The sequence below is a fragment of the Monopterus albus genome, unplaced genomic scaffold (genome assembly GCF_001952655.1).
Source record: "Monopterus albus unplaced genomic scaffold, M_albus_1.0 scaffold288.1, whole genome shotgun sequence".
Lineage (NCBI taxonomy): Eukaryota > Metazoa > Chordata > Actinopteri > Synbranchiformes > Synbranchidae > Monopterus > Monopterus albus.
In genome coordinates, this window is record NW_018128168.1 from 863,632 (window position 1) to 869,293 (window position 5,662).

The following is a 5,662-nucleotide window of genomic DNA, read 5'->3' on the forward strand; positions in this document are numbered from 1 at the left end:
GGTTGTGCTGCTGAGGTGGAGGTGACAGGAGGATTTGCAACGGTGGGACTGAGAAACCTCAGCAGCGCATCTGAAGGCAGAAGAGGAGTATGTGACACCAGTCTAATAATAAACACATGATTTTAAGAATAAAATAAAATGAATGAATATAAATGAAAAACCTCGAGATACATGCATGATGTAGACTATACTGTATAATATACAATGTACTTTTTCTGATACAAATTATATAAGTAATTCATATATTAGTAACAATTTCAATTTTATTGTCATTACAGTGAAATGCTAATTAGCAGAATGCATTGCAAAGAATGAGTAAACTGCAGTATAATATACCATGTGGGAATGCTAAATTATGCTCTAACATTAATGATGTGCACTTTAACACTGTTAAGTTTAACATGATAAACGCACTTTAGACAGTATGAACTGTAACACAACAAACAGCTAGGCTTACAACTATGGAACATGAAGAGCATTTTGATTGACTATTACAAGCTGAGAAAACGTCAGATAACCATGTCAATGCAATTGACGTTATAACACCTGCTGAATACATCTAATATTTACACATTTGCCCGAGGAGGAATGATGGGGGTAGTTACATTACTATTTTCCATAACAACTAGGCCCTTCCATAACATTATCTGACGACGTTAACAGATAGATAGCGCTAGCTATTTATTGATTAGCAAACCATGTTGTTATGCTAATTGTTAATGGCGATTATGGCGTTATCAGTCATCGTTCGGAAACAGCAAAATAATATCATTGACATCATCTTTACCGTAACATTACCTCTGTCTTTGTCGAGTTTTTCCTCCTCTTCTTTTCTTTTTTTCCTCCCCTGGGCACCAGACAGTTTGGGACGTTTTGACATGTTGAGCTTGTTGACCCATCAAAAAACGACACCGTGTAGCAGGTAAAGTCGGATTATTTGGAAGAGAGGGGAGGCGTCTTAGGCAGGTAGGCTATATCATTATTATTATTATTATTATTATTACTACCTAGTAGGCTTTGCTGCTAGGCAGTTAAATTAATGTGGGCTTATTCTTTTCTGAAGTCTAGTTTTAAGAATAGTGGAAGTTACACTTTTTTTCTTCCTCCATTTCTGGCGCCCTTAGCATTTGCCTATACTGCCTATGCCACCGGGCCGGCCCTGACCATGTGGCAGCTTATGCTATCAAGTTTATAGATTGCAGGTGCTGTTTTTATATTAAAATACACAAATGGAATTATTGTCAATCAATGGCCTAGAAGTTATTTTTGTGCTGTGTGTTCACTTCAGTCAACGCCTTCATTAATCACAAGCATTTTCTGACTTTAATGCCATTCTGATTATGACAGTGGCTCGACTGCTGTACCAGTGGAAGTTACTTATGAACTGTAAACAGCACAGACTGGTTTTAACGCTTCACTTGTTAACCATGAGGAAGCTGCATCAGCCCTTCAAGACTTTTATAATGGATTTGTCCAGTTGATTATTGGCACCAAGTATGATTTTATGTTTGACCGTGCTGTGATTGGTATCCGTTTCCTTTTTAATGTTGCTGTTTGCTACCTTTAACTTTTATACATTCATTTTTTTCATTAATATTTTTCATTATTGTTGCAGCATTCTGGCTTATGTTGTCATCTTTCATGATACTCATTCATTTTGAGAAAATCCTTGAACTGGAAATATTGCATGTTATTAATTGTTACTTATATAAGAGTCTATTTTTCAAACCTACTTAACAGTTATATGTTTGTTTACCTGTATTCGTGGTCCTTGGTTGTAGCTGCATGTCTATATCTAATCGAATTAGACCGAGTCAAATTCCTTGTATGTACTTGTATCTCTTCGGAATTTTCTCTTGAAGCATGTTACATTTTTTTATGTGCTAACATTTTGGAGGGAAGTTTTGCTTGTCTTTTTTTTTAAAGCTTGGGCTCAAAGCAATTGCTGTTGTGGGTCTGTAAAGCCCATTGAGCCACTGAATACGTTATTAGGCTATACAAACAAATCTGACCCGATGTGACAGAATGAAACCGCTAGAAATATGATTTTTCTCTTTGTAGTTACCCACTTCACACAGGTATCACAAATCCACATAGTGTAGCGTCTTCAGTCCCACAGAGACTGCTTTTGATCCTCTACAATTACAGGAAAAAGAAAGAAACAAAGCTTACCTGTCTGGAGATTTTCAGTTTTAATGAGGTCCTAGTATTTGAGTTTCCTGTAAACTGGCCATTAATAACAGTTTTCCCATCTTAGTTTCTGTTGCCATGCCTGTCATGCTTGCAAGGTAAACCGGTAGTTTACAGTGACACTGAGGGCAGAGATCTAACACAGAAATTTTATTTTAAGTTTTGAAAAAAATTTCTGCTTGAGTTCAGACAGACATAAACAAAAACAAGCTCCTCGTTTCAAGCCGGTGGTTGTCGATTTTGTCAGCTAAAGTGAAAATTGTCACTGGGTGATTTTATCAGATGCAGTTATCTAATTAAAATAGCATTAGAGCCACGAAAATGCTGGCTGACTCTTTAAATGTTTCAGACTGAGTCTTTGGAAAACAAGAAAGAGTTTTACTGTGTAAATATGCATTTGATGGCTAGTGTGCTAAAAGACTGAGGCTAAATCTTCATGTTCCTGGTGATAAACAAGCATCCTCACCAGCTGATGAGTTATAGCATAATATGTGTAAAATTTAAGATTGAACTGTTTTGTTCTTTAAAATAACACAGACAAGTACTGTATGAGCATTAGCTAGAGTCACACCTTAACATCAGCACTTTAAAACAGTATTTTAAGAAAAATTATTTTAGGGTGCCTAACCTGTGTGTTTGGCAAATGCAATGAGCTTGGAGGTGGTTGGGTGTAAAATTCTCCTAAGAGTAGGACGCAACATTAGCTGAAATTATGATATAGCATCCCGACACAGCTTTCATACACTGGGGAAATACTGTGCTATTGTAATGAGGCAATTTGCTTGCTACTGTAGGCAGAGAGCTAATTAGCTGGGTCAAGCTAATGTTTACAGCAGATGCACAACTTAATCCACTCCTTAAACTTTTGCTCTTTTTGGTTTTGGAAAAAAGGGGGGGGAAATCCTCAACTCTCCAAACTCCCACTTACCATAACACCATGCACAACGCTTCAACATGCAGAAAAACTGAACTCTTGGCCTGACATGCCAAGTAACGGTTGCTAAGCTATAAATACAATATATAAAAACAATCATTGGTCAGGGAAGGGGTATCACTGGACACTTTGACTAATTTGGAAAATGGCAATAAACAGTCAAAATTATAATATTGTTACTATTAACTAACGGTTTCTCAAACGGAGTAAAAAAAAAAAAAATGCTGGATTCAATCAAGCCCTTACATGTGAGAGTTATCTGCTAGCTAACAGAAGAATCATCTTCAGGCTCCTTTCCATCATCATCTCTGTCAGAGCTACTCTAAGGATATTTCAGGCACGGGGAGGGGATACAAATGACGCCCAAACCCTGAAGAAATTTGTCACCAGAGAAGAGAGAAAACAGAGAGATGCCTGAAAGATAACAGAGTCAAGCCAAATAAAAAAAGAAACACAAGCACCCAATTGCTTTCCTGCTGCTTGTGTCTTGGGGGTTTGAATGACAGAACTTTGTCTGGAAATGGAGGGAGAGCCAATGTGCTGCTCAAGTGAGGCAAGGTAATAGCATTTCAGTAGTCCCATTTCTAGTAGTTAATGAGACAGCCAGAGAGATTTCTCCTCTAACCCCGAAAAGCACCCCAGAACATGACATTAGAGGGTTTTTCAAGTCTCTGCCAGGCCACAGTGTCTCCAAACTACCTCTGCTATGGAGACATTGCCGTCTGCAGAACAGAGGGCAGAGGTAATGAAACAGAAGAGAGACGAGCAGGCTGGGAGGAAAATTCATCCATTGAATGCTTTCTCCATCTTTCCCACCTTTTTGTTATGTTTTCCCACCACCTATTATGTTTCACCCTGCCATCGCTGTCCCTCTATCACTTTTTCAGTCTCTGTCACATCTTGCCCTCTTCGCCTTCCCTCTCCCCCCTGCTCGTTCCTCCTTTCCCTCACTAAGCACACACCCCACGATCTCTCTTTGATTACCAAAGAAGCTGGTATAGCAGCAGCCCGCATACAAACTAGCTGACTCAGTACACACACATACACTCACAGGCCGCATGAATAGGGTGTGCGCATAGTGGCAGTGTGAAAAGATGGAGACAGAGATGGCGAGAGATGAGACGAAAAAGAGGAAGGAGGGGAAACGGTGTTTGGGGGGGAACATATAAAAAGAAAAAGAGAAGAGATGAGACCTTTGCTTTAGAGTTTAGGTTGAGATTAGGTCCAACTCTGGCATGCTGGCATCAGCAAGACATGCGTCAGCATACATTAAACAGCTCATTCATCATTCACACTATGAAGATGAGGTATGAGGGCACTGTTAGGTTGTCTCATCGTTTATGCCATGTAATGCCCAGATTAATGAAACCTGCTCTCAGGAATTCTTAAATTACAGCTTGAGACCTGTGAAGATGAATCTGTCTTTTAGGATTCCCAAATGAAAAAGACTGACTGATCAACATTTGATAAGTCTGGAGCCAAAGGTTTCTGCATCATTTCAGCACAGAGAATGAGTTAAAATTCAGTACATATATGGGCTATCTTAAAGGGTTAGTTCACCCAAATAGAAAGAAAATATTTTGTCTTGCTTACCTCTGGTGGTATTTGTGAAGATGGTTTTGATTTTATTGTTTGCCCAGGTTTTAATTCTAGGATTTCTGCAACCACAGTAATAAGATGAATGGAACGGCTTCTTCAGACAGAGAAATGCTAGGAAAAGAAAATGTGATTGTTGAATTTTTTCAATGCTGTGTACACAGACTTTTCCATTCACCCCTTTTATACTGTACTCCAGAAACTACTGTACTGCAGAAACAATGTCCTCTGTTTTGTGGCTGCCAAGGTTTGGGGAATTTTATAAATGTAATTTGTTTGTCTATAAACAGCTATCAGAGAGCTGTCAGCAATGCTAAGTCTCAGTATCTATCCCAAATTATCTCGGAGAACAGTCATCAGCCGAGAGTTCTTTTTAAGACTATAAACTCGGTTATTAATCCCTCTAGTGCTGTGTTTTCTGAGGTTTCGAATACTTTGTGTGACGATTTTTTATTGCATTTTAGTGAAAAAAGTCCGGGCCATCAGAGTGACTCCTTTACATCTTCCACCTTATGCCCCAGCTGTGTCCTACCCCGGTGATACCTTTACCTCGTTTGATCAGGTGTCCCTCTCAGAACTTAAAAAATGTGTGCTTCAGCTCAAACCCGCTGCTTCTCCGCTTGATCCCCTACCAGGGAAGATTTTTAAAGAGGTTATTGATTTTATTGGCCCTGGAATGGTCAACTTTGTTAACTCCTGCTTGAGCTCTGGTTCGGTTCCTCCGCCCCTTAAGCATGCGGTTATTAGACCATTGCTTAAAAAGCCCAACCTTGACGCTACAATATTAGGAAATTTTCGGCCAATATCCCTATTGCCTTTCCTTGCTAAAGTTATGGAGAAGTTGGTGCTTACTCAGTTGCAAACTCACTTAAAATCTTTAGACTTGGGTGACAAATTTCAATCTGGGTTCAGGGCTCGACACAGCACGGAGTCTGCTTTACT

The 5,662-nt window shown here is 39.2% G+C and overlaps 1 protein-coding gene across 5 annotated transcripts in view; it reads right to left on the bottom strand.

Annotated features, from left to right (window-relative positions):
- LOC109973285 (protein ELFN1-like) overlaps positions 1-5,662 on the bottom strand; it is a 115,897-nt gene that overhangs the window by 96,466 nt on the left and 13,769 nt on the right. The window contains exon 1 of one of the 5 annotated variants that reach the window (XM_020622750.1): positions 4,718-4,760. The exons of the other annotated variants lie outside the window; for them this stretch is intronic. The gene's annotated coding sequence lies outside the window, so the exon portion shown is untranslated. Of the gene's footprint in view, positions 1-4,717; positions 4,761-5,662 lie in introns of those variants that run through there. 5 annotated transcript variants of the gene reach the window in all.